Raw genomic sequence first — 12,586 nt, forward strand, 5'->3', positions numbered from 1 at the left:
CACTGTTCAAGAGGTCAAACTCAGGTCATCAGCCTTGCTCAGCAAGTACTTTTACCTACTGAGAAGCTCATTAACCCTAGCCTAGGTATTAATCCACTGTGGACTAAATATGTAGTAGATTCTTTCCCATTCTGTAGGCATTTCCTTCATTTTTTTTTCTGTGCTTTCTGAGGCTTTTTCATCTGATACAGTTCCATGAGTCAACATTTGCTCTGATTTCCTGAGCTTTTGGTGTGGCATTCAAAGTCACGGCCTAGATCTTGAGGTACCTCCCCACATTTTCCTCTACCCGTTTCAAAGCTTCATGTTTTATATTAATATCTTTGGTCCACTTTTTATTTTACAGTGTGAGCTACAGAAATCTAGTTTCAGCTTCTACATGTGGATATCCACTGTTCTTAGCAACACTTTTGTTTAAAGAGGCTTCTTAAATTCTATTTGATAACTTTGCCATGAATTTTGCTGGATATTAGTCTAGATCTACTATTTCATTACAATGGTCTATGTGCCTGGTTATGGTGTCAGTAACATGCTGTTTTTGTTACTATTGCTCTGTCCTGCTTTTTTTTTTTTTTTTTTTTTTTTTTACTGAGTTTTATTGTTTTTTGTGTACACAAGAGAATTTATGCCACTAGAGCAGAGGCTGTGGATGACTCATATTTCCAATTGGGTGGGAGGACCCGCTTAGTCTTATAGTAACGAGCCAGCCGGTGAATTCTGCTCTCTATCAGAATCAGGTGGAACTTAGCATCCTTATCCTTTCTGTTCCTCTCAAGATGCTTTCGGACAGCAACAGCTTTCTTAATCAAATGGTAGAGATCCTCAGGGAGATCAGGGGCAAGGCCCTTAGACTTAAGGATTCTCAAGATTTTATTACCAGTCCCAAACCGACATGGGCCACACCATGTGAGTCCCTTAGGATCACACCTATTTGGCAGGGAGTCAGGCCTTTCTTGGCCAGTTTGTAAATCTGTTCCTTCACATCATCAGACGTCAGCTTCAGCCACGAGGGGAACGCTATGGCGGTAGGGCAGCACCGACTGGGACAGGCCCTTCACGGGAGTGTGCATGCTACCCATGATGGTGGAGGGCTCTACTTTTTTTTTAATTTATTTTTCTCTATACAGTACATCCTGACCACATTTTTCTGATATATTATATATATATATATATATATATATATGATTGGGGAGGTCCTTCTTGTATGTTTATCTTATTGGTTGTTGAATAAAGCACTGTTGGCCAATAGGGAAGCAAGATAGGTGGGACTATTTAGCATTCCTTGTGGCAAAACCTTCCACTGATATCTCTTAACTGGCTGTGAATTATTAAGAGTTGGTACAGTAAATGCAAATCTTTCTCTATCATTTTCATGTAATGGTATTGTGAAAAAAACAATCTTTCAGATCAATGACTATGATTGACCATTCCTTAGGAATCAAAGAAGACAACGGCACTCCAGGCTGCAGAGAGCCCATTGGCCGAATTACTTTATTGATGGTTCTCAGGTCTGTCAGCATTATCCACTTACCTGACTTCTTTTTGATAACAAATACAGGAGAATTCCAAAGGCTGGTAGATTCTTCTATATGCCCAGCATCTTACTGTTCTTGCACTAGCTTTTCTAAAGCCTCTAGCTTCTCAGAGGTCATAGGCCATTGTCCTACCCAGACAGGTACATCTGTAAGTCACTTTAAGGGTAGGGCCTTTGGCTCCTCTGAAGGTTTATCATTTGTACTTTGTTTCTGAACAGCCTGGATGGTTGGTAATTGTTTTCCATAGTGCCTTACTATATTTTGTCTACCATCTAAAAACTGTATATAATTTGCATCTGATACTAGAGGAATATTAATCTGGGTATTCCATTGTTGTAAAAGATCACAACCCCCAGAGATTTATAGCTATGTCTGCTACATATGGTTTTAACCTTCCTCTCTGACCTTCCAGTCCAATGCAGACCACCCAGTTAACACTCTGGCAAACTCTAAATAGAGTTCCAATCCCTAAAAATTGTACATTCACCTCTCTAAGAGGCCATCTCTGAGGCCAGACTTTTGGGTTATAATAGTTAGTTATGTCCGCCCCAGTGTCCACCAGACCAGTAATAACTTTATTATTAATTCTTACTTTCAACTGAGACCTCATATCATTAATAGAAGTTTGCCAAAATATGTGTTTTTCATCTCCTCCAGTCACGTTTGATTCCTCATCACTAGCCAAACTACCATCTAGAGTAGTATCATTTTTTACAATAGGCAATGTACTATCTATTCATCCTGTGATAGATTGTCCTCCACAGTGACTGGGAATGACTGAACCTTTCTCCATGTGGGGGACCTTCGAGAGTCCCCCCCCAAGGAGTTTCCTAATTGTAACGGGTTTCCTTGTATGTCTCTGATCGATCTACATTCATCGGTCTGGTGCCTGCCCTTAGCACATCTCCTACATAACCCAGAAGGTGGAGGCCTCCTATATGACATTGTTGGAATTTCCTTGCCTACACTTCCTCTTAATATGTCCTATTCTGCCACATTTGAAACATCTGGGTTCCTGGTGCCTTCTTGGTCCTCTGGGGATTGCTCTTCCTACCCAAGTTCCTGTTCCATTACAGTGATAGCATCTGGCCTCTTGGTGCCTATTTTGACCTCTATAGGTTACTTCTCCTTCCCAAGCTCCTGCGTCATTACCTTGAGAACATTTAGCCTCTCTCCAGAAGCCTGCAGAATGAACGAGAGAAGCAGAAGAAGGTGTCCTTCTACCAGGAAGAAGACATCAGCCCTGAAATGAAAGAAGATATACACGACCCCACTACCAGGATGAAGATACATGCCCAAGCTGGAGCACATCTGGAAAAACATCACCTCATGGCCCTGCTGCACTTGGGGGCCCTGTATGGAATTATACTGGTTCTGTCCTGCAAGATCTACACCTTTTCGGGATTATGTACTATGCCGTCAGTGCCTTGGGCATCACGGCTGGAGCTCATCGCCTGTGGAGCCACCAAATTTACAAGGGGTCAGCTGCCCCTGAGGGTCTTCCTCATCATTGCCAACACTATGGCTTTCCAAAATGATGTGTATGAATGGGCCCAAGACCACTGCACCCACCACAAATTCTCAGAAACACACGCTGACCCTCACAATTCCTGCCATGGCTTTTTCTTCTCATGTGAGCTGGCTGCTTGTGTGCAAATACCCGGCTGTCAAGAAGAAGGGTGGAAAACTGGACATGTCTGACCTAAAAGCCAAGAAACTGGTCATGTTCCAGAGGCGGTACTACAAGCCCAGTCTCCTCTTGATGTGTTTCATCCTGCCCACGCTGGTGCCCTGCTATTGCTGGGGTGAAACTTTCCTGAACAGCTTGTTTGTTAGCATCTTCTTGCAATATGCTTTGGTGCTCAATGCCACCTGGCTGGTGAACAGCACCACCCACCTTTATGGACATCGCCCCCAACCAGCAGGAAGCAGTCTGGAATGAACGACACCCAAATTCCCAAATATTCTTTATAAATGTTTGTTTCCATTTCAATGGGGTTGGTTATAAATGTTAATGATCACAGTCAATCTCTTTTAAAGGAAAAAGGGGAATAGGATATAGAAATGAATACTTTGCATTGGTATGGATTTTCACTTATTGATACAAATTTAAGGTTAATTTTTATATGTAAATTTCTCCTTTTATTTGGTATTGTGTTTATATAGATCTTTTAAAATGTAATGCATAATTAAATACAGATTTATAGATAATTACCTATAATAGTCAAAACTTATAGTTAGGTTAGTTAGGATTTCTAGATATACAGAGATGTATTTGAAATGGATATTCTTCAAACCTTTCAAAGACCTACAGAATATATGGCATTTAAATGGCTTAGGGTTTTTTCATGACACGAGACACAACTGCTCCTGGCACACCAATTATGTCAGAAAGGAGGATGGGAATCAAAAAACTCGCTAGGGAGTTTGCTTTCAACATGGCAAGATTAGACATTTGGGCAAGAAACTGCTCTTGCCTGGACTGTTTAATAAACTGGACATGCAGGACCCACAGGAAAGTGATTGTGGAACTTGCAAAACAAGACAGGCATGAAGGGTTCCTGCTTCACTGAGAAGTATGCCAGACACACTGTGGCCTATAGGCTGAAGATGGATGCCCCAACGTTACAGAGGAACTTTGGGTGACTGTCCAGGTAGCAAGATGTCTCTGTCAGACATCTGTGGTCTTTGATGGAGTTGAAGATAGATAGTTATGGTTATAGTTTTCTTTAGTTATTATAAAAGATAAGTTACATGTAAGACCTTAGACTCATAAAGATAGAATAGATGATAGAATATTTTGTTTAAATCTTGCTAAATGTTAATGGACTAAATATTGTAACTATAGTTCTTACTTGATAACTGTTTTGTTATGTATTTTACTATGTAATGCTAAAACCCTTCTTTTTATTTAGACAGAAAAGAGGAGATGATGGGGGAGGTCCTTCTGTGTATGTTTATCTTATTGGTTGTTGGCCAATAGGGAAGCAAGATAGGTGGGACTAGGCATCGAGGAGGGAAATGTAGTACAGAGAAGTCTTGTGATCCAGGCAGGAAGTGACATAGCAGGCAGACTCGGAATATAAGCAGGGACAAGCAAGAAATCACTCTCTTCCTCCTCCTGTCTTCTGTGTGGAGCCGCCATGTGATCCCAGAAAGAGGACAAATTCCGACAGTGTCCTCGTTAAGTCTTTATAAAATATATAGATTAAGAAATCCTAGTTATTAGCCAGCAGCATTGTACCTTACATTAATCTCTGTTTGTTATTTTGGGTGCCCACATGCCCATATATATATATATATATATATATATATATATATATATATAATCTTAGGTATAATGTTCTGTCTACATGTATACCTGCATGCTGGAAAAGGGCATTAGTTCCCATTATAGATGGTTGTGAGCCACCATGTGGTTGCTGGGAATTGAACTCAGGACCCCTGAGCCACCTCTCCAATCCAAACAGGGTTTCTTGTGTAGCCTTGGCTGTCCTGGAATGTAGTTTGAACAGTTTTATGCATTCTGCCCAGTCCCCCTGGACCAGTTTCTCTCTGCCCACTGGGTCCCTGAAGCCCCTTATAAGATAACACCCAGAGACTTAGTATGTATTTGTAATTGTTTGGTCATGTGGCTGTTACTTACTGGTGATGCCCTGGTATTTGCCTCCCCAGTGGCTTCAACCCCACGTGAGTACTCTCATCTCTATTCAAATTTCTCATCTGGCTTGACTCTGTTAAGCCATTGGCCAAAAACAGCTTTATCCATCAACCAATAAAAGTAACACATATTTGCTGCCTACAGAACATCCTACATCCCTGGAACTCCCTTTGTAGACCAGGCTGGCCTTGAACTCACAGAGATCCCCATGCTTCTGCTTCCTGGGTGTTTCGAAATATTTGATTACATTGTGTAAAGATATGTCACTGTGATTGTTTTTAATAAAAAAGCTAAATGAACCATAGCTAGGCAGGAAGTTCTGGACAGAGAAAGCTCTGGGAGCCGCCATCCAGACTCAGAGGGAGCAAGACATGCAGGAGAAGAGGTGCATGGCAACATGTAGATGAATAGAAATGGGTTAATTTAAGTTATAAAAGCTAGTGGGACAAGCCTAAGCTAGAGGTCAAGTTTTCACAATTAATATTAAGTCTCCATGTGCGTGTATGTGTGTGAGAGAGACAGAGACAGAGACAGAGAGACAAAGAGCAAGCTAGCTGGTGGTCCACAGGGAAAAAAAAATCCATCTACACTTGGGTGCTGGGATTAAAGGCATGTGCCACCACCACCCAACTCTGTCATGTATTTTTAAGTGAGGAATTATGATGCTGACCATGTTGCCCATTATGCTGAGATTGGTTACAAAAATTACCATATAAAAACAGTCATTGGGTAGTCAATGATACAATAGGTAAGTCTGAAATTTGAGTTCAATCCCTGAGTCCACATGGTGAAAGGACAACACCCACTCCTGCATGTTGTCCTTGGGAGACCTAGAAAGATGGCTCAGTGGTTAAAAGCATATACTTCTCTTACAGAGGACCTGGGTTTGATACCTAGCACCCACATGGCAGCTCACAACTGTCTATAACTCTAGTTCTAGGGAATCCAATATCCTCCTCTGCCCTCCATGGGCACCAGACACATGCATGGTACCCACATTTCCATGCACATAAGCACAACACTCGTACACATAAAATAATAAATAAAAATTAAAAACTGGGGGCTGGAGAGAAGGTAGCCCATCAGCTAAAAGCACACACTGCTCTCCCAGTTCCCAGCACCCAAGTCCATCATCAGTTCACAGCTGCCTACAATTCCAGCTCTAAGAGATCTGAGGTCCCTTCAGGGTCTTCATGGGCACACAATCCACATACAAATTAAAACAAAAATAATTTTTTCAAAATTAAAAACCAGAACATTGGTACAAACCTTTAATCCTAGCACTTGGGAGGCAGAGGCTGAGGATCTCTGTGAGTTCCAGGCCAGTCTGGTCTCCAGAATGAGTTCCAGAACAGCCAGGGCTACACAAAGAAACCCTGTCTCAGAAAACATTTTTTAAAAAATTAAAAACTACTAGTATAAGGTTGAGGGTGTAGCTTAATGGTCAGGTGGTTGTCTAGCATGTTAAAGACACTGGGTTTGATCCCAGCACCAAGGTGGAATAGATAAAATGGGGTCTTGAACACACACACACACACACACACACACACACACACACACAGAGAGAGAGAGAGAGAGAGAGAGAGAGAGAGAGAGAGAGAGAGAGATTTATCTGTTCTGCCTCCCAGTGGATGTAGAGACTTCTCGCATCATGAGTCTTTCTTCCTTCCCTCCCACAGGCCAGTGGCCCCTGTGGTTTATTAGACTCAGAAGTGCCTGCAGCTACAGTGTTGGCTGGGCAGAGGCTTCAGCCAAACCAAGCTCTGCAGTGGCAGCCCTCAATGGTTTAAACCATGATTTTTTTTAAGTTAATGGTCTTTTTATTGGGGGGAAAAGATTAGCATTTACAACTTGGAATGGATGTGATTTCTTGAGAAGCAGTGGTGAGGGCTCTGCTGAAGTCCACAGGCACAGCCTATTCTGCCAGCCCCAAGTGATGGTTGGAAAGGTGCTAAAAACAAAGCCTAAAGATGCTCCCTTGATAGAAATTTCTTGTTAGAACTTTGTGTGACTAGTGACAGTCTGATATTCATTTCACCGTGGTCCAATACATGCGGTACTAAACCAAAACACTCATTTATCTCCCCCTTTTTTCTGCACACCACCCTGAGGTAAACATGTTTGTTTAAACATGCTTGTTTTCAGAAAAGCAGCTATTGACAATTTATACCAACAAGTTGACCCCATCTGAATAGTCTTTGACTTTGTTTCCCCATTTTAAAATTTTTAATACAAATGCCTGACTGTGCTCAATTGTCAAGCTACATGCATGGAAGACTGGCCAGCCCAAACAGTGCATTAATCATCATTAGCAAATGGAACGTTAAGGAATCCACTAAGTGCCTCCTTATCATTAAGGCAGTACAAGTATTTATACTGTAAAACTAATGTAGAGCCTGATCGCAGGGGACAGGACCACCAACCAATACACACAACTCAGTGTGGACAGAAGGTTCCTTGATATTCAGTTTTGCTCTCTGGAAACAAAATGAATAAAGGGGCTCTCTCTCTCTCTCTCTCTCTCTCTCTCTCTCTCTCTCTCTCTCATTTATTTATTTATTTTGGCAAAAAACAGGAGATTCAATTTGACTTTCCTAGAGTGGGGAAGTACTTGAAAGTAGGTCTTAATTTTAAAGTCACAATCTGTATGAATTTTTCATGGTTGCCTTGCCATCTCCATCAATATCTGCAGTAAAACAAACTGAATGCTTCAGGAAAATGTGTGGAACAGGAGGCCCACATTAAGTGAGATTCCCCGGGCCAGGAAGACAAGTGTCTCGTGTCCTCTCATATGTTAATCCTGGCTGTTTCCTCTTCTTTTCTTCTCTTCTTCTTCTTCTTTTGATCCTAGCTTCTAATATTTATATATGTGCTCAGTTCTGCTGTGACCCCGAAATTGCTTTTTACAGCTGAATGGGAAATATTCATTATCCATTCAACAAGTGATGGACATGTAGGCTAATTAAAAGTGCAAAGTGGTACAATCATTTCAAAGAGTCTTTTTGTAATAGGTACCAAAATTTAGGATATGCATGCCCTTGGACCTAGCAGATTCATTCCTAGAGATTATTAAATTATTTCCCCAAAGACATATTCTGCAATATCAATGGTAACTAGACATTCATCAATAGGAGAATAGTAAATTATGATATTTGCACAACTGGGAAATTATGGCAACTACAAAAACGAGTAATAGTAACTTACTCTTGTTTTTGAAATTATATTTACTTTTCATAACGTTAATGAGTTTATTATTGCTATTTTTTGTTTTATTTGTTTTTTGAGACAGGGTTTATCTGTGTAACAGTCCTGGCTGTCATGGAACTCGCTTTGTAGATCAGGCTGACCTCGAACTCACGGAGATCTGCCTGCCTCTGCCTCCTGAGTGCTGGGCTTAAAGGGTTGCACCACCACTGCCCCACCTTTTTTTTTTTTTTTTTTTGATGCAGGGTGTTATGTAACCCAGGCTGGACTCAAAATCACTGTGTAGCTGAGGGTGAATACCTGACCCTCCCACTTTTACCTCTCAAGTGCTAGGACTATAGGAAAATAACATCAAACCAGGTTTATTTTATTTCATATTTTTGTTCTTTTGAAACAGGGTCTCTCTGCAATGCTCCAGGTGTCCTGGAACTCACTATGTAGACCAGACTGTCCTTGAACTCTCGGTGCTCTACTTGTATTGGCCTCCAGAGTGTTGGAATTTAAGACATGCTCCTCACCTCTGGCTTTAAGCCAGGTTTATTATTTCTACTTTTGTTTTTATATGTATCCATCAATCATCTACCTACCATCTATCTATCTGGTGTGGGTGTGGGTGTGGGTGTGTGTGTGTTGCACCTGTGTCACAGTATGCCTCCGGCAGTCAAAGAACAACTTTTGAGAGTCACTTCTCTCCTTCTACCACATGGGTTGTTGGCAAACACGTTTACCTGCTAAGCAATCTTACCAACTTGCTAATTTCAAAAAAATCAAAAATAATGTTTCCACAAACAGATTTCCTTTATTTCCTCCGAATATCCTCATTCTTTTCCAGGCCCCATTCTGGAAATAATATTCTCAACATATTACAAAAGGAAATGAAGAAGAATGTATTTTCAGTGGGGTGTAATGTTGCACATCAATAACCTCAGCACGTGGCGGGCTGAGGCAGAAGGGCTGAAAATTCAAGGCCAGCCTAGACCGCACAGCAAGAACCTGTCTCAAAAAAAAAAAAAAAATCCTCAAGTGGAATTTGTCTGATATTTTCCCCGTGATTTCTCATGACACTAGGATTATGGACGAGGCCACAGAGGAGGAAGTCCTGACGCTATAGTTTCATAGTTTTGCCGTTTGCCAGAAATGCACAGTTGGAATCACAGCCCTTCTGACCCATTTCTGTCTGCTAGTAATATACATTAGAGGCTCCACCATGTCTGTTCATAGCTCATTTTCTTTTATCACTGAAAAACATTCCATTCTCCGCATGCATAGCTCACGTTATCTATTCATCTCTGAGGCGCATGCTCGTTGCTTCCAGATCTTGGCAGTTACGGAGAGAGCGGCTATCAACATCTGTGTGCAAGTTTTTGTGTGGACGACCCAATGGGTGCAATGGCTTGATTGCATGGTAGGACTATATAACGTTTCCTATGAAGTTTCTTAACTGCCTTCCCAAGTCACTGGCTGTTTTACCATTTTCCAGCAACAAATGTGGTCCTGTTGCTCTGTAGTGACAAGAGCTATTTTTGTCACAGGGGCAAAAACTATCGCCCTGACACTAGTAACGGTGAGCCCGGTTCCCCCCGCTGATGTATTTATTAAGTTTCCTTCGTGGTTTCCCCTCTACACTTCATAGCAGGGTTGTATTCTTTGGAAAGATCTCAGATTGCACAACCCAGATTTAAAGATTAGAATTAGTCCCTGTCGTTGAGGTGCAGTGTCTACATAAATTATTTGCAAGTTTTTCTACATGGGAGATCTGTCCTTTCCCCGTTTAATTATTTATTTATTAAGTTGCTTATATTAGTTCAGACCCATGGATATTTGTTTTATCTTTTGGGTTACTTACTATTCAGAACTGTTTTTATTTTGTTGCTCGTAGTCTAACCTCATCCATCAGGAGCTTTATCAGTGGTCCCGGTGTTCGTGATAACTAACATGGGTGACTATAACCCACATAAACAAAGGATCTTTGGGAGAACCTTGTAATATTTGTGTTTCTAAGACAAAAAAAAGAAAAATCTAAGAACCTCCAGAGATCCCTCGCCCAATCTGGCTCCAGGTGCGTTTGGTTTTACAAGAAGAGGTTGTGGTCCTGTCCTGGCGGCGGAATCTCTGAGCATCACACTCTCACACATGGAGAACAGTTCTCCATGTCCACCCCTGTCTGAATCCCAGGGATCCCTAAGACTTGCCCTTCCAGAAAACGCCACGGCGGGGCGCCCTGCCCACGGGGTGCAATCCAGTTGGCAGCGCGCTTAACGGAGGGCTGGGCGTTTGTGCTCGCTCAACACTATCCCTTTCTAGCCCCGGCCCAGGCGGCCTGCCTCACTCCAGGGTCTGTAGCGTCTCTCTGAGCCACGTCCGCGCTGTGTGGCGCTCGGTACGGAGCGATCGCGGCCAGAGTGGTCGGCGGGCTCCACTCCCCTCTGCGCCCTCCTGCCCTCTGCCGCAGACAGCAGCGGGACGCTCGCGGCCCAGACCCCGCCCTTCTGTCTCTCGGTCCCGGCGTACTGGGCTGGGCAGACCCTTTTCCAGCGCACCAAAAGCCAGCGATAAAAAGCTGCAGCTGGAGACCTGGCTAATTGATACAATAAGTTCTGTAATTGCCTCGAAAATAAGGTAATGATTTGGCAGAGGGAATGCTTTGATCTTATCAGCCCAGAGAGATCTCTCCAAGGAAACTTCAGGGACTGGCTAGAGTCTTCCAATTTAGAGTGCAAAACCGAAGGCCAGCCTGATTTCCCCCTGCTCCTCCCCCACGTTCCCTTCGTCCTTCTGGAAGTTCTGGGATTTTCAAGAAAGGATTGACAAGTCTTTCTGACTGCAGAGTGCTACACAATTAGGCCGTGGGATAATGCGTTAAAGAGGTGGGGATTCTGGGCTGTTCAGGAACAGGGGCATGGCTGAAATACATAATTCAGTCCTGTAGGGGCTGCAGAAAAGATTGGAATAGAGGTAGAAAGCTAGCTTGGCTCCAGTGTCAGATGTTTTTCACACGGGGAGGGGAGGGGGGCGGTTTGCTGATTTGGACTTTACAGGCAGGAGAGGGTACCAGAGGAGAGAACCTTGTGTGCCCTGCCTCTCCAAGAATTTACACACACACACACACACACACACACACACACACACACACACACACACACCTGCACTGTGGGTGTCCCTGCCTGGCAGAGGCCCCAGCACAAAGAGGATTAGAAAGATGACCTAATCTGGTTTGTATCCCAGACATGGCCCCAGAAAGGGACCCTGTCTACACTGGTGTTTAAGGGAGTGGAGAAGTGAGGAATCTTTCTTTGAGGGCCTTGCTGACAATAGTGGAGACGTCTCCCCACTGGCGTCCCTAAAACACTAGAGTCCAGGCTGCAGGGTCAAATTTAGGATAGGGGATGCTACAAGAAAGAAGACGTAAAGACAGAGGAAACTGCACGCAAGAAACTAGCTCTCCATCCACACTACTTGTCCCACTCGTGGAGAAAATGACTTGAAGACTTGTAAATAGTACACAATTACTGTGTTGAAGGAAGAAAGTGGTTATTGATCTTTTGTGGCCCATGTATTGCAGGAGCTGAAGAGGAACAGAGCTGAAAGAAATGAAGTCACATATCAGAAAAAGTACAGAGGCAGGTAGACAGGTACCCAGAAGATTTAGAAAGCCACAGAGTTATGTTTCTTTGTTTGATTGGTTGGTTGGGTTTGGGGGGGGTTGTTTGTTTGTTTGTTTGTTTGTTTTGTTGTTTTTTGAGACAGGGTTTCTCTTTGTAACAGCCCTAGCTATCCTGAAACCAGCTCTGTAGACCAGGCTAGCCTTGAATTTACAGAGGTCTGTCTGCCTCGGCCTCCTGAGTGCCATTGCTGGAATTAAAGGTGTGCGCCACTGCTGCCCAGCAAGGTTAGTTGATTTTTAAAAGACATGGAGAAAACAGATGAAGAAGAGAGAGGGCAAAAAAAGAAAGAAGGGCAAGGCTCACAGTTGTACTCGGGGTTAGGGAAAGATGACAGACAGACAGACAGACAGACAGACAGACAGACAAACCCAGAGATAGCCAAGTGACAGGGCTGAGAAAGAAAGACAGGCACACCAGGCATAGTGGTCCATGCCCTTAGTCTCAGCCCTTGGGAAGCCGAGTCAGGAGAATCTCTGTGAGTTCAAGGCCAGCCTGGTCTACAAAGCAAGTTCCATGACAGC

At 43.0% G+C, this 12,586-nt stretch overlaps 2 pseudogenes; one reads left to right on the forward strand and one right to left on the reverse strand.

Annotated features, from left to right (window-relative positions):
• Positions 1–601: 601 nt before the first annotated feature.
• Positions 602–1,079, reverse strand: LOC100760657 (annotated as a pseudogene).
• A 1,229-nt stretch (positions 1,080–2,308) lies between these two features.
• LOC103160544 lies at positions 2,309–3,480 on the forward strand (annotated as a pseudogene).
• Positions 3,481–12,586: the final 9,106 nt, after the last annotated feature.

Source organism: Cricetulus griseus (assembly GCF_003668045.3).
Source record: "Cricetulus griseus strain 17A/GY chromosome 1 unlocalized genomic scaffold, alternate assembly CriGri-PICRH-1.0 chr1_0, whole genome shotgun sequence".
NCBI classification, from domain to species: Eukaryota; Metazoa; Chordata; class Mammalia; order Rodentia; family Cricetidae; genus Cricetulus; species Cricetulus griseus.